The sequence below is a fragment of the Mauremys mutica genome, chromosome 21 (genome assembly GCF_020497125.1).
Source record: "Mauremys mutica isolate MM-2020 ecotype Southern chromosome 21, ASM2049712v1, whole genome shotgun sequence".
NCBI classification, from domain to species: Eukaryota; Metazoa; Chordata; order Testudines; family Geoemydidae; genus Mauremys; species Mauremys mutica.
Window position 1 is genome coordinate 23,219,332 of NC_059092.1, and position 23,349 is coordinate 23,242,680.

The 23,349-nt window shown below is 51.4% G+C and overlaps 1 protein-coding gene across 1 annotated transcript in view; it reads left to right on the forward strand.

Annotated features, from left to right (window-relative positions):
* The window catches only part of ECE1 (endothelin converting enzyme 1), a 123,275-nt gene that overhangs the window by 33,652 nt on the left and 66,274 nt on the right, over positions 1-23,349 (forward strand). The window lies entirely within an intron of this gene.

Sequence of the window (23,349 nt, forward strand, 5' to 3'; positions counted from 1 at the left end):
TGCGAGAGCCGCTGACATGGCTAGTTTGAATTAATGGATGACAAATACCTACTTACCCTTCCACTTCAGAGAACTTGATGGAGGGACCTGGCAAAATCCCCACATAGTTGGCTGGCTGAGGCGATGATTCACAGATCCCAAGTGCCAACAGGACAGAAAGTTGGTGCCACTTCAGCTGTATCTTCCACTGAAAATCCACGTAGCAGTCACAGATTATCAGTGATCTAGACCCCAGTGGGGCAGATTCTTTCTTTCCTTTTTTTGATCTTGTCTCCTAGCTCTTTTGTCTGCATCATATCTTCTGTCTGTATCTGTCTTCCTCTATCCCCATGCACCCATCTGCCTATCCACCCAAACTCCAATTTCTATATTTCCTTGCTCAGCCTTCAGAATTTTGAAAATTCTGCAGTCACAGATAGTTCCTGTTTTGCAGCCATGATGTCCGTGTGTAGTGAGACAAACAGGAGAGGTGTAAGCCATTCTGGAGGATCCTAAACCAGATTGTTTGCCATTGGCTGTCACAGATCCAGGCCAGAAAGGATCTTTATGATCATCTAATCCAGGGGTCTCTGACTGTGGGTCAGGTCACTTTAATGGGGTCACCAGTGCTGGTGTTAGACTTGCTGGGTTCCCGGGCAGACGCCAGAGCCAGAGCCCCACCACCTGGGGCCCAAGCCTGAAGCGCGAGCCCCACTGTCTAGGGCTGCGGATGAAGCTCAAGCTCAAGGGATTCAGCTTGGGTGGCAGGATTCATGCTTCAGCTTCAGCCCTGGGCAGCGGGCTTCAGGTTACAGGCCCTCAGCCTGTGGCTGAAGCCCTTGGGCTGCAGCTTTGGTCCCCCCATCTGGGGTGGTGGGGCTTCAGCTTTGGTTTCCTTCTTTCTCCCCACCCTCCCCCACCCCCGGGTGGCAGGGCTCGGGCAGGCTTATGCTTCAGTCCCTCCTCCTGAGGTCCTGTAGTAATTTTTGTTGTCAGAAGGTCATGGTGCAATGAAGTTTGAGAACCACATCTGAGCTGTTGTCCAGAGAGCTGAGATGCTGCATCCTCTAGTGACGTGTGCTCTAAAGGGGAAAGGGTTCTTACTCTGAACTTGCTCATATTGAGAAGTTGGAACTTGCAGGGAGGTTAACTTGGGGAGCTCACTCGTCTGTTGAGATTCCATTCTGTAACCCCGGCTCCCCTGATTCAGCATTTCTCACATCAATAATTCACAGCCTAGGAATGACGATGGCAGGTTTGTGTGGGATGCTGCTGGGGATGCTGCGAGTGGCGATATACATAGCAGGATCTATCAAGTGGGGAGCAAATAGTCAGTGAGACGTGTTTGAGGATCCTAGAATCATGGAGTTTAAGGTCAGAGGGGACCGCCGGATAATCCAGGTGGAGTTTCTGTATGTCACAGGCCACCACCATTGTCTGCCACCTGCCCACTAAACCCAAAGGTCAAAGCCCCTCATTTCCCTAGTGTTTGGTCCCTTCCGCTCCTGCTCCAAAGTGGAAAAGGAAAGAGGAATTGAATCCCTTCCCCCTCCCCCAAATAAAGCCCTCAAATGCCCTCTGCCCGGCTCCCAACCCCTTTGACTCCCTCCCAAGAACTTGGACCCTGCACTTGTGTTGCCAGTACAAAAATCCGCAGCACATTGAAAATATGGTGGCAACATAAAACTGATCTAATATCAGGGGGGAGGGATAGCTCAGTGGTTTGAGCATTGGCCTGCTAAACCCAGGGTTGTGAGTTCAATCCTGGAGGGGGTCACTTAGGGATCTGGGGCAAAAATTGGTCCTGCCTAGTGAAGGCAGGGGGCTGGACTCAATGACCTTTCAAGGTCCCTTCCAGTTCTAGGAGATGGGTATATCTCCAATTATTATTTTTTTTAATATAAAATTAATAAATGACAAAGGCGGGAGAAAGGACTGTAGTACTCATTGTATGGGACCGGGGGCAGAGGTCAGTGCTATTACAGGAGTACTCTAAAAGCTGTGTGTGTTGGTAAGGAGCAGGACCGGCTCTAGGCACCAGCAAAGCAAGAACATGCTTGGGGAGGCCCATTTCCAGGGGTGGCATTCCGGCCATCCTTTGGGGGGGGCAGTTGCACTCTCGGAGCTGCGCCAGTGAGATGGGGTGAGGGCGCCGTGCCCCTGGCCGCAGCAGGAAGGGGAAGCCCCAGCCCCAGGATGCTGAGCTGCCAGGGCCCAGCCGCTACCTGGGGAGGAGAGGGCGAGTCCTGCCGGGGAGCCGGGGCTGCGCTACCTCATCTGCGCACTGGCTGCTGCGCTGCCTTGTGCCACCCTTATATCGCGGCTTCTCTGTGCAGCCGGGCGGGGGAGGGGATAAAGCCCCTGCAGGCGCTGGGAGAAGGTGACATCACTCCCTCCACTTCCAGCACCGCCTGCGAGCCCCAGCCCCACCTGAGCTTGGGGCAGCAAAAAACCCAGAGCCAGCCCTGATAAGGAGCCAGTAGAACCAGGGGCGGCAGGTTTGTATAATTTTTAGTGGTGCCCAGAACAGGTCCAAGTCCCACCCCCCGACACACCCCTGCCTTGTAAGCCAATATACAGCACTCCCCACTTAAAGTTGTCCCAGTTAACGTTGTTTTGTTATGTTGCTGATCAATTAGAGCAGTGGCGCTCAAACTTTTTTTTTCCATGGACCACTTGAAAATTGCTGAGGGTCTTGGCGGACCACTTAACATCTTTCCAAATGTTGTATGTAGCTAACTATTGTAAAGCGCTTTGGATAAAAGTGCTATATAAAAAAAAACCCTAAATAATAATGAGTTCCTCAAGGTTCGGTTTTGGGTCCTATTTTATTCAATCTATTTATTGCTGACCTGGGAACCAAGAGTAGGAGTGGGCTGATAAAGTTTGCGGACGACACCAAGTTGGGAGGTATTGCCAATTCGGAGAAGGATCGGGATATCCTCCAGGGAGATTTGGATGACCTTGTAAACTGGAGTATTAGTAACAGGATGAAATTCAATAGTGAGAAGTGTAAGGTTATGCATTTAGGGATGACTAACAAGAATTTTAGTTATAAGCTAGGGACGCACCAGTTGGAAGTAACGGAGGAGGAGAAGGACCTGGGAGTCCTGGTTGATCGTAGGATGACTATGAGTAGGCAATGTGATGTGGCCGTTAAAAAAGCTAATGCGGTCTTGGGTTGCATTAGGCGGGGTATTTCTAGTAGGGATAAGGAAGTGCTAGTCCCGTTATATAAGGCGTTGGTGAGACCTCATTTGGAGTATTGTGTGCAGTTTTGGTCTCCCATGTTTAAGAAGGATGAGTTAAAACTGGAACGGGTACAAAGAAGGGCCACTAGAATGATCCGAGGAATGGAAGGCCTGTCGTATGAAAGGAGACTTGAGGAGCTCGGTTTGTTTTCCTTAACCAAAAGAAGGATAAGGGGAGATATGATTGCACTCTTTAAATATATCAGAGGGATAAATACCAGGGAAGGAGAGGAATTATTTCAGCTCAGTGCTAATGTAGACACGAGGACAAACGGATATAAATTGTCAGTCAGGAAATTTAGGCTTGAAATTAGACGAAGGTTTCTAACCATCAGGGGAGTGCAATACTGGAACAGCCTACCGAGGGAAACAGTAGGGGCGAAGGACCTCCATGACTTTAAGATTAAACTAGATAAGTTTATGGAGGAGATGGTATAATAGGATAACGGGCTTAGTCAATAGGTCAATTAAGTGCCAAACTGGTACTTAATTGGGTCAAATTGGGTCAATGATATGATATTCTTAACCTTTTTCAGAGGGTATGGCTGGAGAGTCTTGCCCGCATGCTCGGGGTTCAGCTGACCGCCATATTTGGGGTCGGGAAGGAATTTTCCTCCAGGGCAGATTGGCAGTGTCCCTGGAGGTTTTTCGCCTTCCTCCGAAGCATGGGGCAGGGGTCGCTTGCTAAAAGAGTGGGTAGATCGGCTAATGTGGCCTGCATCTTGCAGGAGGTCAGACTAGATGATCATAATGGTCCCTTCTGATCTTGAATTCTATGATTCTATGATTCTATGAATTAACTTTTGTTGTTCTACACATAAAAGCACACAACTCATATTTTAATATCAGTCGTCTGAACCTTTCTAATGCAATGGATGTGCCCTCTCTCCCCTGCTGCAGCAGCCCCCAAGCTGGGACTGGGAAGAAGGGGGGTTCTCTCCCTCTCTCCCCCACCGCAGCAGCCCCTGAGCTCAGGCTGCAAAGGAGGGGGGTCTCTCCCCAGCAGCTGCAGCCCTGAGCTTTCTCTGGCCGCCGTAGCCCTGCACGTCCCAAATTCCCCCCACCCCCTCTTCTTACACCACTGCCCCCTCCTACCTACTCCCTATTCCCTCCAAGGCCACCACCTCACCTTACATGTGCATCTTCTCCAGAGTCCAGGCACGTAATTAGAGGAGCCATGCCACTAATTAGGTGGGTGGCCCTTCATTCTCTCATATGCGGCCGCCCAGGAGTGCGCCTTAGAGGGAACTATCCACGGACCACCTGAGTGGAGCTCGTGGACCACTGGTGGTCCATGGACCACAGTTTGAGAACCTCCGAATTAGAGAATATGCTTGTTTAAAGTTGCCCAGTGCTCCCTTATAGTGTTGTTTGGCAGCCACCTGCTTTGTCCACTGCTTGCAGAAAGAGCATCCCGTTGGAGCTAGCTGGTGGGCCAACAGCCCCCCTATCAGCTCCCCTAAGTTCCCTGTGCGGCTGCCGCCCAGCAGGCTATCAATTGCTGGGCAGTTCAGGTGTCCCTCCCACCCACTGCCGAGTGCTGCTCCTGCGCTCTGCCTTGGAGCTGCTCTGGGAGCCTCCTCCTTGCTGTGCAGGTAGGGTGACCAGCTGTCCCGATTTTATAGGGACAGTCCTGATTTTTGGGTCTTTTTCATATAGAAGCTCCTATTACCTCCCACCCCCTGTCCTGATTTTTCACACTTGCTGTCTGTTCACCCTGTGTGCAGGGGGAGGGAGAAGAGGGATGCTGTTGTCAGGGTGTCCCCCTCCCCCTTTCCTGCTCCCCCGTCTCCACAGAGCAGGGGGACACACAACAGGGCTCAGAATGGAGGGAGCTTGTTAGCAGCAGCTGCTGTATCAAAGTCTCTCTCACTCTCACACACAGGGTGTGTGTCTCTGTCTCTCTCTCTGCCATGCTGTCTTTTTCCCTCCCGCCTCCATTCCTGCTGCCTTATAAGGTGTGAGGCTGCATTAACAACAATGTTTCAGAGTAGCAGCCCTGTTAGTCTGTATCCGCAAAAAGAACAGGAGTACTTGTGAGTACTTGTGTTAGTCTCTAAGGTGCCATAAAAACAATGTGTTAACCCTTGAAGGCTCAGCCAAATGCTAGTTCATCATTTAGCAGTAAGGCATTCCCTGGGAAATATCATAGAATCATAGAACATCAGGGTTGGAAGGGACCTCGGGAGGTATCTAGTCCAACCCCCTGCTCAAAGCAGGACCAATCCCCAACTAAATCATCCCAGCCAGGGCTTTGTCAAGCCTGACCTTAAAAACCTCTAAGGAAGGAGATTCCACCACCTCCCTAGGGAACCCATTCCAGTTCTTCACCACCCTACTAGTGAAAAAGTTTTTCCTAATATCCCACCTAAACCTCCCCCTCTGCAACTTGAGACAATTACTCCTTGTTCTGTCATCTTCTACCACTGAGAACAGTCTAGATCCATCCTCTTTGGAACCCCCTTTCAAGTAGTTGAAAGCAGCTATCAAATCCCCCCTCATTCTTCTCTTCTGCAGACTAAACAATCCCAGTTCCCTCAGCCTCTCCTCGTAAGTCATGTGCCCAAGCCCCCATATCATTTTTGTTGCCCTCCGCTGGACTCTCTCCAATTTATCCACATCCTTCTTGTTGTGTGGGGCCCAAAACTGGACACAGTACTCCAGATGAGGCCTCACCAGTGCTCAATAGAGGGGAATGATCACATCCCTCGATCTGCTGGAAATGCCCCTACTTATACAACCCAAAATGCCATTAGCCTTCTTGGCAACAAGGGCACACTGTTGACTCATATTCAGCTTTTCGTCCACCGTAACCCCTAGGTCCTTTTCTGCAGAACTGCTGCCCAGCCATTCGGTCCCTAGTCTGTAGCAGTGCATGGGATTCTTCCGTCCTAAGTGCAGGACTCTGCACTTGTCCTTGTTGAACCTCATCATATTTCTTTTGGCCCAGTCCTCTAATTTGTCTAGGTCCCTCTGTATCCTATCCCTACCCTCCAGCGTATCAACCACTCCTCCCAATTTAGTGTCATCTGCAAACTTGCTAAGGGTGCAGTCCACACCATCCTCCAGATCGTTAATGAAGATATTGAACAAAACCGGCCCCAGCACCGACCCTTGGGGCACTCCACTTGATACCGGCTGCCAACTAGACATGGAACCATTGATCACTACCCGTTGAGCCTGACCATCTAGCCAGTTTTCTATCCACCTTACCGTCCATTCATCCAGCCCAGACTTCTTTAACTTGCTGGCAAGAATACTGTGGGAGACTGTATCAAAAGCTTTGCTAAAGTCAAGAAATAGCACATCCACGGCTTTCCCCTCATCCACAGAGCCGGTAATCTCATCATTGAAGGCAATTAGGTTAGTCAGGCATGACTTGCCCTTGGTGAATCCATGCTGACTGTTCCTGATCACTTTCCCCTCCTTTAAGTGGTTCAGAATTGATTCCTTGAGGACCTGTTCAATGATTTTTCCAGGGACTGAGGTGAGACTGACTGGCCTGTAGTTCCCTGGATCTTCCTTCTTCCCTTTTTTAAAGATGGGCACTACATTAGCTTTTTTCCAGTCATCCGGAACCTCCCCCGATCGCCATGATTTTTCAAAGATAATGGCCAATGGCTCTGCAATCTCATCGGCCAACTCCTTTAGCACCCTCGGATGCAGCGCATCCGGCCCCATGGACTTGTGCTCGTCCAGCTTTTCTAAATAGTCCCGAACTACTTCTTTCTCCACAGAGAGCTGGTCACCTCCTCCCCATACCGTGCTGCAGAGTGCAGCTGTCTGGGAGCTGACCTTGTCTGTGAAGACAGAGGCAAAAAAAGCATTGAGTACACTAGCTTTCTCCACATCCTCTGTCACTAGGTTCCCTCCCTCATTCAGCAAGGGGCCCACACTTTCCTTGACTTTCTTCCTGTTGCTAACATACCTAAAGAAATCCTTCTTGTTACTCCTAACATCTCCGGCTAGCTGCAACTCCAAGTGTGATTTGGCCTTCCTGATTTCACTCCTGCATGGCTGAGAAATATTTTTATACTCCTCCCTGGCCAGCTCTCCTGGACTCCTTTCCCCCTCATGTTATTTTCCCAGGAGATCCTGCCCATCAGTTCCCTGAGGGAGTCTGCTTTTCTGAAGTCCAGGGTCTCTGTTCTACTGCTCTCTTTTCTTCCTTGTGTCAGGATCCTGAACTCGACCATCTCATGGTCACTGCCTCCCAGGTTCCCATCCACTTTTGCTTCCCCTACTAATTCTTCCCGGTTTGTGAGCAGCAGGTCTAGAAGAACTCTGCCCCTAGTTGGTTCCTCCAGCACTTGGACAAGGAAATTGTCCCCTACACTTTCCAAAAACTTCCTGGATTGTCTGTGCACCGCTGTATTGCTCTCCCAGCAGATATCAGGGTGATTAAAGTCTCCCATGAGAACCAGGGCCTGCGATCTAGTAACTTCTGCTAGTTGTCGGAAGAAAGCCTCATCCACCTCATCCTCCTGGTCTGGTGGTCTATAGTAGACTCCCACCACGACATCCCCCTTGTTGCTCACACTTCTGAACTTAATCTAGAGACTCTCAGGTTTTTCTGCAGTTTCATACCGGAGCTCTGAGCAGTCATACTGCTCTCTTACATACAATGCAACTCCCCCACCTTTTCTGCCCTGCCTGTCCTTCCTGAACAGTTTATATCCATCCATGACAGTACTCCAGTCATGTGAGTTATCCCACCAAGTCTCTGTTATTCCAGTCACATCATAGTTTCTTGACTGTGCCAGGACTTCCAGTTCTCCCTGCTTGTTTCCCAGGCTTCTTGCATTTGTGTATAGGCACTTAAGATAACTCGCTGATTGTCCCGCTTTCTTGGTCTGAGACAGGAGTCCTCCCCTCTTGCACTCTCCTGCTCATGCTTCCTCCTGGTATCCCATTTCCCCACTTACCTCAGGGCTTTGGTCTCCTTCCCCTGGTGAACCTAGTTTAAAGCCCTCCTCACTAGGTTAGCCAGCCTGCTTGCGAAGATGCTCTTCCCTCTCTTCGTGAGGTGGAGCCCGTCTCTGCCTAGCAATCCTTCTTCTTGGAACACCATCCCATGGTCAAAGAATCCAAAGCCTTCTCTCCGACACCACCTGCATAGCCATTCGTTGACTTCCACAGTTTGACCTCTACCCTGGTCCTTTTCCCTGCACAGGGAGGATAGACGAGAACACCACTTGCACATCACACTCCTTTATCCTTCTTCCCAGAGCCACGTAGTCTGCAGTGATCCGCTCAAGGTCATTCTTGGCAGTATCATTGGTGCCCACGTGGAGAAGCGGGAAGGGGTAGCGATCCGAGGGCTTGATGAGTCTCGGCAGTCTCTCCGTCACATTGTGCATGCTAGCTCCTGGCAAGCAGCAGACCTCTCGGTTTTCTCGGTCGGGGCGGCAGATAGATGACTCAGTAGCCCTGAGGAGGGCGTCCCCAGCCACCCTCTGACTCCACCACCTCAGCCAAGCTTCACAGTCATCATTGCTGTGTACAGTATTACATTGTTTGTTTAAAACTTATACTGTGTGTGTGTGTGTGTGTGTGTGTGTGTGTGTGTGTGTGTGTGTGTGTGTGTGTGTGTAATACACACACACACACACACACAGTCTTTTGTCTGGCAAAAAAAAAATTCCCTGGAACCTAACCCCCCATTTACATTCATTCTTATGGGGAAATTGGATTCCCTTAACATCGTTTCACTTAAAGTCGCGTTTTTCAGGAACATCACTACATTAAGGGAGGAATTAATGTAAAAATGTGAGGGCTCTGGTGATGAGGGGTTTGGGGTGTGGGAAGGGTTCAGGCAGAGGGATGGGGTGAGGGCTGTGGATGAGAGGTGTGGGGTGTGGGAGGGGCTCAGGGCTGGGGTAGAGGGTTGAGGTGCAGGGGGTGTGGGCTCTGGGGTGGGGCAGGGCTGGGGCTGAGGAGTTTGGGGTGCAGACAGGCTGTCCCTGGGTAAAGGCCAGAGAGGAGGATTCCCCCCAGCCCTCTCCCCACAGGCGGCAGTGAGCTCTGGGGGAGGCCCCACCACTTCCCCCCTGCACCACACTCGCCTCGCACCACTGTCACTGCATGTGCTCCTAGGGCCCCTCTCCAGTCCAGGAAGCCCCCTTGTCTCCCCTGCGGTGGGTGCTGGGGGGGGGGCTGCCATCACATGGGTGCCTCCTCCTCTGCTGCTGCCCCTCACTGTAGCCTCACTGGGGGTGGGGCTGCCCCTTGTCCAGTGTGGGGCAGGAGCGATGACTGCGGGTTGGGGGGCCCCCTGTGCTGGTGGAGGGTCCCACTGGAAAATGAAAGGGTCTGAGGGGGAAGGGCAGGCTCAGGGTCAGCCTGCCCTGGCAGTAATGTGTGGGGGGCACTAGGACCCTGCAGCAGCAGTTGATGCAGGGGGCAGTATGGAACTATGGTCTGCTTGGGGGACCCAGGAAGGTGAGCGGGGTGCAGCAAGTAGGGGCCAGGGGACACTCGGTGGAGGCGCGTGGGGGCGGCAGGTGGGGCCAGGGGAGAGACCCAGCCCCGAACGTTAGTGGAGCCAGGCTACCAGGCCCTGAATATTGCTGGAGCCCGGGCAGTCGCTGCCTATGAGTAGAACATGTATCTTAGTCCCTGGGTTTTATAAGACTGATCAAACATGTTGTGCCCTGAAAAGGGCTTCCTCAGGGCAGCTCTTAACAAGTGCTACATCACTCAGGGGTCTCTGCTGCATTACTTGTGATGTACTGCCACACTCAGCTCCTGCGGAAGAGGTTTCCCTCCCTTTTACTACAGTAGCACCTGAGGGACCCAAACAAGACCCCATTTTGCTGGCTGCTGCAAAGACAGCCCTTGTCCTGACAGTTTACAGTCTAAATTGACAAGACACATACAGGATGGGAGAGGAAGCCACTTGCCCAGGATCACCCAGGAAGGCAGTGGCTGAGCTGGGACCAGCACCCAGGTTCCTCAACTCTAGGTCCCATGCCCTAGCCATTAGGCTATGCTGTCTGCCACCTTTAGCCTGAATAAATCTGCCTGTCTGGAAAGGAGTAGCCAGTGCTCTTCAAAACTCTGCTTGGACAAGTGCTGCTAGTCCTCTTCCCTAGCCACCCCCAGTTTGGTGTCTGCCCTCATTGGCTAAGCAGGTTTTGGTATGGCTTGGGCTTCGATGGGAGACCTACATTGGTGTTGGAAATGGAGGGAAAATGCATGTTGTTCTTATATTCAGATCAGACTATGAATGTCCTTTAGAAACTGACATACAGTCTGGCCTAATGATCGGAGGTGAAGAGGTTAACTGTGTTGATGCCACATCATAATTAGGCCTTATCAGTGCATTGAGATACTGCACTGTATTGGCTATGTTATTTCAGTCTCCCTCCAGACTCAGAAGTGCAGTGATTTACTGGACATATGGCAAGGATTCTGCAACACAGAGCACAGAACTTAGCTTTCATTTCATTTGCTTCTATATATATCCTGGAGCACACAGCAAGTCTTCAGGAAACCGGCCCAGAGACGCTAAATCTTTGGAATGTGTGGGCTTTCAGCATATGTAGATTTCAATAGTCACTCCTCAAGAATTCCGAAATAGAGGTTCCGGCTATTGTGTTGCCTGGCTGAGGGGATGTAACCAGTTGCTGAGTCAGAGTCTATCTACACAAGCAAAGCTACTGTCTTGGGGGCCTGCCTTCTAAGAGAGTCTGGACTTGTGGTGTTGATAGAACCAAAACATGATGCGTACAGATATATATATTTCAGAGCGGTAGCTGTGTTAGTCTGTATCAGCAAAAAGAACAGGAGTACTTGTGGCACCTTAGAGACTAACAAAATTATTTGGGCATACGCTTTTGTGGGCTAAAACCCACTTCACTGGATGCATGCAGTGGAAAATACAGTAGGAAGAGAGTCTACATACCCAGACAATCCTGCTGTCAGGGTGCCAATGCCTGAGATGATGGGGTGTCCAGGATTTCCAGGTTTATGGATCTTGGGTAGCAGATAGAATACCCCTGGTCAGGGCTCTAGGAGTGTGTCTGTGCAGATTTGTTCCTATGCTTTTTTCAGGGAGTTTCTTGAGCAAATAGTGTAGTTTCTTTTGGTAACCCTCAGTGGGATCAGAATTGGAATTAATTTGCAAACTGGACACCATTAAATTAGGCTTGAATAAAGACTGGGAGTGGATGGGTCATTACACAAAGTAAAACTATTTCCCCATGCGAATTTTTTCCCCTACCATTACTCACACCTTCTTGTCAACTGTTGGAAATGGGCCATCCTGATTATCACCACAAAAGTTTTTTTTTCCTCCTGCTGCTAATAGCCCATCTTAATTGATTAGTCTTATTAGAGTTGCTATGGCAACACCCATTTTTTCCTCCTACCTTGGTGGGTCCTGCACTTATTGGCGGATTTTGCTAGCCTCAGAGATCTTCTTAGAATCATAGAATCTCAGGGTTGGAAGGGACCACTCTTCTTGTGTTGGATCAGGAGTTGGGAGGTTTTGGGGGGGAACCCGGGCCTGCCCTCTACCCCGGGTTCCAGCCCAGGGCCCTGTGGATTGCAGCTGTCTAGAGTGCTTGCTGCTACAGCTGCGTGACAGCTACAATTTCCTGGGCTACTTCCCCATGGCCTCCTCTCAACACCTTCTTTGGCCTCACCACAGGACCTTCCTCCTGATGTCTGTTAACGCTTGTACTCCTCAGTCCTCCAGCAGCACACCCTCTCACTCTCAGCTCCTTACGTACACCTCACTAACTGGAGTGAGAGCCTTTTTATACCAGGTGTCCTGATTAGCCTTAATTAATTCTAGTAACTTCTCAATTGGCCGCAGGTGTCCTAATTAGCTTGCCTGCCTTAATTAGTTCTAGAAAGTTCCTGAGTGTTCTGAAATAGTTCCTGTTATCTTACCCAGGGAAAAGGGACCTACTTAACCTGGAGCTAATGTATCTACCTTCGACCATTCTCTTGTAGCCATCTGGCCTGACCCTGTCACAATATTATATATATGACAAAGCTCTGTCCTAGTCTCCGTGGGTCCCACATTTCCTGGTGGATTTCGCTAGCCTCAGACCCTCCACGTAGCCCTTCTCTCTCTAGAGGCAAGGGTCACAGCTTACTGAGTCATTTTCATCATAAGAGAGCAAGGGAGGTGAGGAGAAGCAAACCCCTCCCCCCCCCCGCCCGCCCAACACCATAGAGTTGGGCAACTTGGGACGCCAAACAGTGGCAGACCATCAGTGTTGCCGTGGTGGCATCCAGCCCTGTGCCGTATGCAGAACTGGAACGGTTGGAGGGATAAGAATCACCTGGTGACGCTTGCATTCTTTTCCTTATTCCGCTGCATCCATTGGAGGGGTGCATGCAGGGGCGCCTCTAGACATTTCGCGGCCCAAGCACGGCAGCATGCCTCGGGGGGCGCTCTGCTGATCGCCTGTCCCGTGGCTCCGGTGGACCTCCCGCAGGCGTGCCTGCGGAGGGTCCACTGGTCCCGCGGCTCCACCGACCAGCGGACCCTCCATAGGCATGCCGCCGAAGGCTGCCTGCCTGCCGCCCTCCCGGCGACTGGCAGAGTGCCCCCCGCGGCATGCTGCCCCAAGCACGTGCTTGGCGTGCTGGGGCCTGGAGCCACCCCTGGGTGCATGGTCCTAGAGTAAATTGCTGGCCTAAGAGGTAATAACGCAGTGTCTCCATGGCCCATTTGACAGCAAGGCATTCTCTCTCAACTACTGCATACTTCTGTTCTCTTGGGAGCAGCCTTCTGCTTAGGTAGAGGATCGGGGTTGTTCTTCTCCAACCATTTGTGACAGAACCGCCCCCAACCCCACCTCAGAAGCATCTGTTTGTAAGATAAATTCCTTGTTAAAGTCCGGGGCTATGAATATGGGGTCATTACAGAGCGCCGTCCGAAGATCTATGAATGCCCTCTCTGCTGTGTCGGTCCACTTCACCATGTCTGGACCTCGAGCCTTCACTAGGTCCGTTAGGGGACTTGCCCTAGTGGCGAAGTGGGGAATAAAACATCGGTAGTAGCCTAGGAACGCATGGATCTACTTCTTTCGGGTCAACCGGGGCCAGTTTTGAATCGCCTCTAGCTTATTTGTTTGGGGCTTCACTATGCCCCTGCTTACAATATATCCCAGGTACCTAGCCTCTGCTAGCCCTATGGCGCATTTAGCTGGATTAGCGGTGAGGCCAGCCTGCCTTAAGATGCACAATACTGCTTCAACTTTCTCCAGGTGGGTTCCCCAGTCTGGTATATGGATGATGACATCATCTAGGTATGCGGCACCATAAATAGTATGGGGGTGCAGCAGCTTATCCATGAGGCGCTGGAATGTGACCGGGGCCCCATGTAGCCCAAAAGGGAGGATGGTGTACTGGAATAGCTCGTCCGGGGTGGAGAAATCTGTCTTTTCTTTTGCTTCTTTGGTTGGGGGAATCTGCCAATACCCTTTTGTCAGATCCAGTGTAGTCAAGAATCGGGCACTACCCAGTCAGTCAACCAGTTCGTTGATGCATGGTATGGGGTATGCACTGAATTGGGATACTTCATTCAGTCGGCGAAAGTCATTACAGAATCTCGTGGTACCGTCAGGTTTGGGCACTAGAACGATTGGACTGCACCACTGACTGTAGGATTCTTCAATAACCCCTAATTCTAACATTTTCTTTACTTCAGTCTTGATTTCTTCTCTTTTGGCTGCTGGGATTCGGTAGGGTCTCAATGTTACCTTGGCTCCAGGGATCGTGCAGATATGGTGATAAGTCTCAGTTGTCCACCCCAGTTTTGTAGAGAACACATCTCGGTTGCGATTAATCATGTCAGCTGCCTCGATCTTTTGGATCGGCGTCAAGCTGGGTAATATCCTCACTTGCTTGTGTAAGTTATCCTCCTGGGGAAGGGTCTCCTGGGTGACTGAGCATGCCTCTCAATCGTTCCAAGGTTTTAGAAGATTGATGTGGTAAATTTGCTCTGGTTTCTTGCGGCCTGGCTGCCGCACCTTATAGTTCACCTCTCCCACAGCTTCGATCACTTCGTAGGGTCCCTGCCACTTGGCCAATAGTTTCCTTTCTCCTGTGGGCACCAGGACCATCACTCGATCCCCTGGTTGGAACTGTTGAACCTTTGCTTGGTCTCCTGTGCTTTCTCCTAGTGTTCCCGTACAATGGGTGTAACTCGGGCTATCCAATCCCTCATCTGCAGTACGTGCTTGACTATGTTCCTTCTGGGATTTGGCTCCTTTTCCCAGGCTTCTCTGGCTATATCCAGTATGCCCCGGGGGTGGCACCCGTATAGTAGTTCGAACAGAGAGAAACCTGAGGAGGCTTGTGGAACCTCCCTGATGGCGAACATGAGGTAAGGCAATAGGGCAGGGGTTGGCAACCTTTCAGAAGTGCTGTGCCGAGTCTCCATTTATTCACTCTGATTTAAGGTTTTGCGTGCCAGTAATACATTAACGTTTTTAGAAGGTCTCTTTCTATGAGTCTATAATATATAACTAAACTGTGTTGTATATGAAGTAAATAAGGTTTTTAAAATGTTTAAGAAGCTTAATTTAAAATTAAATTAAAATGCAGAGCCCCCCTGGACAAGAGGTGTAGTATCGCCGGACATCTTCGTGTACTCCTGGCCAGAACCTCTGCAGGATCCGTGCCTGGGTTTTCTCTACTCATAGGTGTCCTCCAAATAGGTGACTGTGGGCGAGGCTCAATATGGCTTTTTGATCTTTTTGTGGCACCAGAAGTTGATGTATCTCGTGCTCCTGCATTTGCACCACGCAGTACAGGAGGTCTTTCTTCACTATAAAGTAAGGTCCTGGACCTGTACCTTCTCCTCCAAGGGTATCCCATCTATCTCGGCCACCTCTTTCCTGATGTTATCTTATCTAGGGTCCTCTGCCTGTTCCCGCCCAAAAGTCTCTCTCCCAGGATTAACCTGACCGAGCTCCCAGGGGCTGCCTTTTGCTTCTTCCAACGGCTTGCTGCCATCACGGCTGGGGCCGGCCTCCGGCTCACCTTCCATGGTAGTAGTTTCTCCGATGGCTGCTCACATCCATCTGCCTACTAGGGCAGTCTTCTGGCCCTGGATCCGGGTTCCCAAAGCTTTCGCAGCCCTCCTCTCTTTTTTTTGTCTTCCAGGGCTTTTGGGGCGCTGAGAACAGATCCTGAGAAATCTCAGCAAACATTGGGGGTTGACATTCCCCCAGCGATGAGTCACTGCCATCAGGGTCCCCACCTCCCTCCAGCCTCTCCAGGGGGAGTAAGTTATCAAACTCTGGATAATCCCTCCCAATGACTACAGGATATGGGAGTTTAGGAACTACAGCCATTGTCACCTCAATGGGGTTCCCCATAACCTCTGTCTCCACCAGTATGGTGGGGTAATGGCTTATGGCCCCATGCACACACATCACTGCTACATGTTTGGCTTGTAGCAGCTGGCTACTGTTTACCAACTTACCCAATATAAGGGTGATAGCACTCCCTGAGTCCACGAGCGCTGTAGTCTCTGCTCCATCTATCTTCACTGGTCTGGTGTAGTTATGTGGGGCTAATGCGACACCCGCAAGGTGGATAAGGGAGCACGGGACCTCCCAATCCCCCAAGTTACATTGCATAGGCTCCTCGGTGCTGGGACACTGTGCTGCTATGTGTCCCCACTCCCCACATGCATAACATCTATAATTGTTTCTAATCACTCCCCTATCATGGAGGTTGGGGGGTTTAGTCCCAGGGTTCCCCCCACTCAGGCCAATCCCTTCCTTCTGAGGTCCACGCTGGTTTTCAGCCCCCACCTTCCTCCACCTAGGACTCCCCAGGGGTTTGGCTGCCCAACCTTCCAGGGTTGGGGTTGGGTGCTTGCTTTGAAAGGGGCTTTCCTTGGGTAGTCGGGTCAATTCCCTGACTGTCATGCATCTTTCTACCAGCATGATCGTCTCATCATAGATGGATGGATTGTTCTGGCCTACCCATTTGCGGAGATCTGGTGGCAGTCCTCGCATGTAATCATCCATGACCAGGGTCTCCAATATCTCCAAAAATGAGAGGAGATATGCCTCTACGTCATCTCCTGACGTCATCTTTGGCAGACAACCAGTGGCCCTCAGGGTTCGCGTCCAGTCGGACCCTTGGGCCTGGGCAGTGAGGATCTTCAGCTGGTCCATTACCTCTCACACGAGGGCACGATCTTGGGTTGCCTGGCCCATTAATCATTGATTGTTTCCTTCTGTAGCCACATAGACTCCTATTGCGCCATTGCCTGAACCCGGGTGGCCTCCTGCTGGGCTGCAGTGGCTTGTACCAGAGCTCTTACCACCTCCTCCACTGTGGTACCAAGCAAGCAAACAAAAAATCCCAAACCCCCGTGCACTTTTTTTTAAACCTCTTTCTTCTGCCATGCTGTGAATGATGATCCCACCTCTGACACCAGTTGTGACAAAGCTCTGTCCAAGTCTCTGTGGGTCCCGCATTTCCTGGCAATTTCGCTAGCCTCAGAGGCTTGCTGTGACCTTCCACATAGCCCTTCTCTCTCTAGACACAAGGGTCACAGCTTACTGAGCCATTTTCATCATAAGCCAGCAAGGGAGGTGAGGAGAAGCAACCCTCCCTTACACAATCTCTGTTGTCTCCCAGTCTCAGTGATAATCGGGGAGGGAAGAGGGAGCCCAGGCCTGCCCTCTACTCTGGGCTCCAGCTCAGGGACCCTAAAATTAGCAGCTATGGTAGCTGAACTTTTTGGAAATAGGATGTGTACAATTCCCTGGGCCACTTCCCCACAGCACCCCCCACTCAATATCTCCTTCACTGTTACCTCAGGGCCTCCCTTGCACCTGATACGGATTTGTACTACGTCATTCCTCCAACAGCAGAGCTCCCTCCTATAGCTCCTGACACCCACCTCACTGACTGACTTGGGAGGCTTTTAACTAGTTCCAGCCAGCCCTGGATTGGCTTCTGGGTCCCAATCAACCTAGCTGTCTCCACTGCCTTCTAGAAGGATCTTAATTGGCCCCAGGTATCTTGATTAACCTGGAGCAACTGCCATTTGGTTACCATGGTACCAGGGATTTGTTTAGCCTGGGGCTAACATACCTGTTCCTCACTACTTTACTGTAGCCATCTGGCGTGTGTGTGCGTGTGTGCGTTATAACATATGGCAAGGCACCACTTCTGCCTTGCCGGATTTCGCACCCCCTCCTCTGGCAGGGACAGGGTCTGGGGTAAATCAGCCCCTCACTCTGGAGTGTGTCTGTCTTTCCTCTTCAGGGTTTGTTTCTCAGAGCCTTCCCAGCAGGCCTCGGGGCAGGTCTGAGGAGGGCTCCTCTGCCAGACAAAGGGAAAAAGTCGATGATGCACCAAAACAAAAGGGAATACCTTTCCCTGCCCCCCTCACTTTGGCAGGTGTCCTGTTGCTGGCCCCGGGGTGCTTCCCCTAAACAGGAACTGGGTTTTGGTGTCTCCTCTATGGGGAAGAGCGCAGTCGCTCATGCTGGAGAAGCCTATCTCCCTGCTGCCTCCAGCCTTACAGCAGTTTGCCTCTCTCTCTCACCAGGAGAGAGATTTTAACAGGTTTCAGGCAGCCCTTAACTGGACTCAAGTGTCCCTAATTGACCTGAAGTAACCCCTTTCCCAGCTTGTCGGAAAAAGGGCCTTTAGCATTCTAGGGCTAACATGCCTGTTTTCACAGACCTTCCTGCAGCCGTCTGGCCTGACTTTGTCACACATATTAAGACTTCACCATGGATTGGTGACATGCTTATAACGTGTCTTGGTACAATCTGCACAGACAGTATTAGAACGCAGTCACACTTTCTGAGTGTGGGCGAAAGGGCTTCGCTGAGCCTTTTTGCTACAACTGCCCTGTTTAGTGTTCTGCTGGAGATGTGCCTCGAGATTCTGATAGGCACTGCTGATAAAATAACGTAGCTGTAGCTGAACTGAATCGCCTCTCTTGACCGTTATGCAGATGGAAGGGAAACCGAGCATTAGGTTTCTCTTTGTAATGGAAAATGCCTTTCTGCCACTCCAAGGAAAAAACAGCTTTTGTGAAGTTACAAGGTTGTTTTTTTGTCTGCACCATGCGAATCTCAGACAATGCTCCCCAGCACTCGCTGCCCTGCTGGTGCCAGCCACAGAGGCGATCAACAGAGGGAAGGAAATGCTAAGGAACAGATAAGCCCAGCTGGATGTCAGCTGGCAGCAGCTGAGATACAGAGATGCACTAGAAAGGGAGAGATTTCCACTTGCTCTCTCTCCAGGGCAGGGATCACAAATGGCTGCAAGGCGGGAGTGCAGCAGGAAAGAGGGATTAATTGGCTTGGAAGAGAGAAGAAACAGGCCCTCTGATTGAGCTACAGCAGTGTTGGTGGGGGGAAGCATAGGGCTGGAGGGGGTAGGGTCATATTTGCTTTTTCAAGAATTGGAGAGGACACCATGCTTAGATAAATGTAGTGGCTGGAAAAGTGGGGTGGGGAAGGGCAAATTGATGAGCAGATCTTCCCATCTCTGACTTTCTCCAATTGTAATTCTCTGGGCAGATGCTAATGGGAGTCTCACATCACCCTGAAAGTATTTTGTTTGATGGAGTCAACAGAGTCTTTTCCAGTTTGGCCCCAGCTACAATGGGCCCAACGTAACTTCAGTTGCAGAGTGCCAAGCTGGGGTGTAATGTGCATGGTTAGTGACTGGATCCTGGAGTAAGAGACACAACAGTGCACTCCTGGGGACCAAGAGTGGCCACTGATTTGGGATGCCTTGTGTTACAAGGGCTTAATGTAAGCCCCTCCTGGGCCCAGCTTTTCAGAGGGGCTGGGCAGCAGCGTCTCTGATGAAAGCCAACAGGAGCCGTAGGTGCTCAGCACCTCTGGACATAAAACCTGTAGCATCTCAAATTGGGCTTTCAAAAATCAAGGCCCGCAAAATCATTGGGCACTTCTGCAGATTTTGGCCTAAGGCTGGGAGCGTGCTACAGGTCATCTCCCATTTGACTTGCGCCATCTATGACCATATGCTCCTCAGAGCAAGGATCTTGAACTAGCCAAAGTCTTCACTGCCTGCACCCTGCGTTGTCACTGACATCTGTACAAAGTGAGGAAATGCTTCCATTCCTATTAGTAATAATCATTTATTTGTATTGTGGTAGCACCAGGGCGCCCCAATCATGGATCAAGACCCCATTGCACTGGGCTTGGTACAAACCCAGAACAAAAAGACAGCCTGTACCCCAAAGAGCTTACTATGGGGAGTGCTTCTCTCTCACTTGGCACTGGGTGGGTGACTCCTCATGGAGCAGGGAAGCAGAGAGTGGGCCCCTTCCTGCTGCAGGGCTGTAACACACTGTTAGCCCATGGCTCAGTCGATGGCACGGAATGGTGATATAACCATGTGGGAGGCTTAGGCTGTTGTAACTGGGTGAGAATTCACAGTGAAGATAATTCTCATGGCTCAGGAGGATCCAGCTCCTGCCTCCCTTCCCCAGGAATAACCCTGCCCCATGAGGCCTCTTTGCCCAGGGCAGAGCTGGTCCTATCCTGCCTCCTCAGAAGCCCTGGTTGTAGGGAGCAAGCTGGAGAGAAAAGGGGCAGGATGGGGCGTAACCAGGTTATACCTGCCCCCCTGACAATTCTCCACCCCTGCAAAGTCCCGCTGAAAAAGGAGCACAACTTTTTTTCAGGGAGGGGGGTTGCCACAGCCTTTGCTGGGGGCCAAACTGGCTTCAGCAACCCCAGAATAGGAGAGGCACAAACTGCCTTCCTTTCTCCCTGTCCCAGCACTCACTCAGGGATGAATCCAGCCAACCCCGCCTGTTTGCGCTACCCAGGAGTGAAACAACCCAAAGTACCCTCCTGTCCCTGACCCCTAAGAGGAGAAGGGAAGTGACCACAAGAGCACATGAAAAGGCTGTGACTGTTCAACACATATTTAATTTCATCATGAAAGAGCTAATGAATCCATTCCAGCACATGGCTGACAGGAATTCCTCCTAGGTGCTGAGTGGGTGCCACTTTCCAGAGACCATAGTTAATGCTTAACTCCAAACCCTCCCAAAAGCACAAGGATTCCTTACTATTAAAGAAATAGCCTTTTAGGCTTTAAAAACCCCAGTGATTTCATAGAATCATAGAAGATTAGGGTTGGAAGAGACCTCATGAGGTCGTCTAGTGCAGTGCTTCTCAAGCTATCTGATGTGGGGGACTGGCAATTTTTTTTTCCAATGTGCCAGGGACCGGTGCCATATTATCCTATTTGATCCTCTTATGAGGAAACTCGCTGCGGACCGGCAGCCAATGGCTCGCGGACTGGCACCGGTCCACGGGCCACCATGTTGAGAAGCACTGATCTAGTGCAATCCCCTGCTCAAAGCAGGACCAACCCGAACTAAATCATCCCAGCCAGGGCTTTGTCAAGCCTGACCTTAAAAACCTCTAAGGAAGGAGATTCCACCACCTCCCTAGGGAACCCATTCCAGTGCTTCACCACCCTACTAGTGAAATAGTGTTACCTAATATCCAACCTAAACCTCCCCCACTGCAACTTGAGACCATTGCTTCTCGTTCTGTCATCTGCCACCACTGAGAACAGCCGAGCTCCATCCTCTCTGGAACTCCCCTTCAGGTAGTTGAAAGCAGCTATCAAATCCCCCCTCATTCTTCTCTTCTGCAGGCTAAACAATCCCAGTTCCCTCAGCCTCTCCTCATAAGTCATGTGCTCCAGCCCCCTCATCATTTTTGTTGCCCTCCGCTGGACTCTCTCCAATTTATCCACATCCCTTCTGTAGTGTGGGGGCAGAGGTATCGACTCCGTGGGTGCTCCACAGCAAGAGCACCCCTGGGAAAAGAATGGTGGGTGCTGAGCACCCACCGGCAGACCCCCTGTCAGCACCTCTCCCTCCCTCCCTCCCTCCCAGCATCTACCGCCTGCCATGGGTCAGCTGTTTCTCGGTGTCGGGGTGCGGGTGGGGAGAGGGGAGGAGCGAGGGCGCAGCGCACTCGGAGGAGGGGGCAGGACTGGGCAGGGAAGAGGCAGGGCGGGGGTGGGGCATTGGGGGAAGGGGTGGAGTGGGGGTGGGGCCTGGGCGTTGCTGGGGAGGAGCATCCCCCGGCAGATTAGAAACTCGGCGCCTATGTGAGGGGGCCCAAAACTGGACACAATACTCCAGATGTGGCCTCACCAGTGCCAAATAGATGTGACTAATCACTTCCCTCGATCTACTGGCAATGCTCATTTCGTTCAGATGTAGGGCTTGTATATGCAGGGAAACGTACTGGTATAATTATAGCACTATAGCTACACTTGTATAGCCCCCCCGGGTCCACTTTATTCTGGAGTGAGTGGGGCGGGGGGTGTCAGGGAAGGGGCAGGGCAGGGGGTGGGGCAAGGATGGTTTGGTTTGTGCCATTAGACTGTTGGCAACACTACTTGGCAGTCTAGTGCCCACACAGCCTGTGTTGCCAGGGCCATGGGAGGAGGTGAAGTCAGTGAGTTTGATTGCCCTCTGCCTTACAGCTCATGGAGACAGCTGGCCAAAGTGCAAGTGAAACCCTAATGAATTGGAAGGTAGCATTGCACCCTTCTTTGGCCCAGGCTTCCTGTGCTCTGTGCTGCTGTGGAGCACAATCTCCCCTTCCCCATCCCTGCTTTGGGGCCTGAGTGACTTCACCCTGAGTATCTGCTTGTGGGGAAGAGGTAAGAATACTGTAGGGGGGATCAGACTTTCAATTAGACTTGTACGGAAATACAGCTTGGGGCAGTGGGGTGCGGGGCAGTGGGGGCTTCATCTTGTGGCCTTGGGGCCTTCTGGAGGGAGCTGGGTTTTTTCCTTGCACCCTCCAGGACAGATTCTCTATCCTGCTAAGGCCTCTTTACAGGGCTCTGGTGGAGTAAAGGGGCTGGAAACATCCTCCAAGGGGACTCTCCCACTGCCATAGATCTGCCTTGTCCCAGGCTCTAGCATAAGGGGCACCTTTGGGGCAGGCCAGGGATGAGAAGGAGGCATGGGCAGAACACACAGGTTCTTGGGGAAGCAGAGCTAAGTTGGAGCAGCCTCAGGGCTGCTCTAATGTATGCTGGAGGCTATGCTGACCTGCAGATAGGCCCAAGTAGGAGGAATGCAAAGAAGGCATAAGGCACCCTTTGTCTCCCACAGTTCATGCACTCAGGCCTCTCAGTTGTGCCTGGAGCCTGAACAAACCCAAAGACCTCACTCAGGACTCCAGAGTTTTGCATGGCCTCCTGTCAGAGTGAAACCACCGCTCTGCCCTTGTGCACAGGGACTCCGTTTCCACGAATCCCTGTCCAGGCTTCTAAACCCGAGCTGAGGTTGCGGTGTCCTTACAAGAGATCCCGTCCTAGTCCCCTGTGGGTCATATCCTGATTTCCCACAATAACTATCCAGTAATAAGTTACTGGCTTGCCTGCCACTCGCCTGCTGTGACCTCAGTCATGATGCATTTCCAGTCCCCTCAAAAGGCAGCACTGTCATTGTGTCTGGCTAGAGATGAACCTGAACGATAAAGCCTAGATACTGAATATGCTCTGATCCAGGGTCTGGGGCTGGATACATTGCTAATGTTGGCAGGGCCAGCCTGGAGGCCTCTATTTAGAGGTATGGATGGGGACTACGTGGGGCAAGAATTTAAATGGGGGAGCCTACATTAGTGCACCAGGGTTTGACCTCTAAAGCTGGAGCCAGGGCACAGCTTCCTGCATTTAGGAAGGCTTGGGGCAAAGGCAGGGATGGCTTGGCTGGTGGACTGGATACTGCTTGGGTAGCCGCTAGATTTGGTAGACAACAGTTGCAAGCCTTGCCGGAAAGGTGGTGGGTGGTGGTGGAGTTGGAGAAGTTGGGCAGAAGTAGAAGGCCCCCCTCCTGGCTGGTTCAGTGGAATCCAGTGCACTACCCCAGTTTCAGACCCTCTGGGGGTGGTCACTCAAAGCTGGGACAATCCAGCCAGCTGGACATCACATCATCCTAGGCACAGGTGCAAACTCCAGGCTGGCATGGCACACTCAGCATGTGTGACTACATGGAAAGGTCCAGCACGTGAAAGATGATTATTTCTTGGTGTATTATTTGGATGATGATGGCTGCGAGAACCGTCTGCTTCTCTGGCCATTCCCTCTGCCTGTC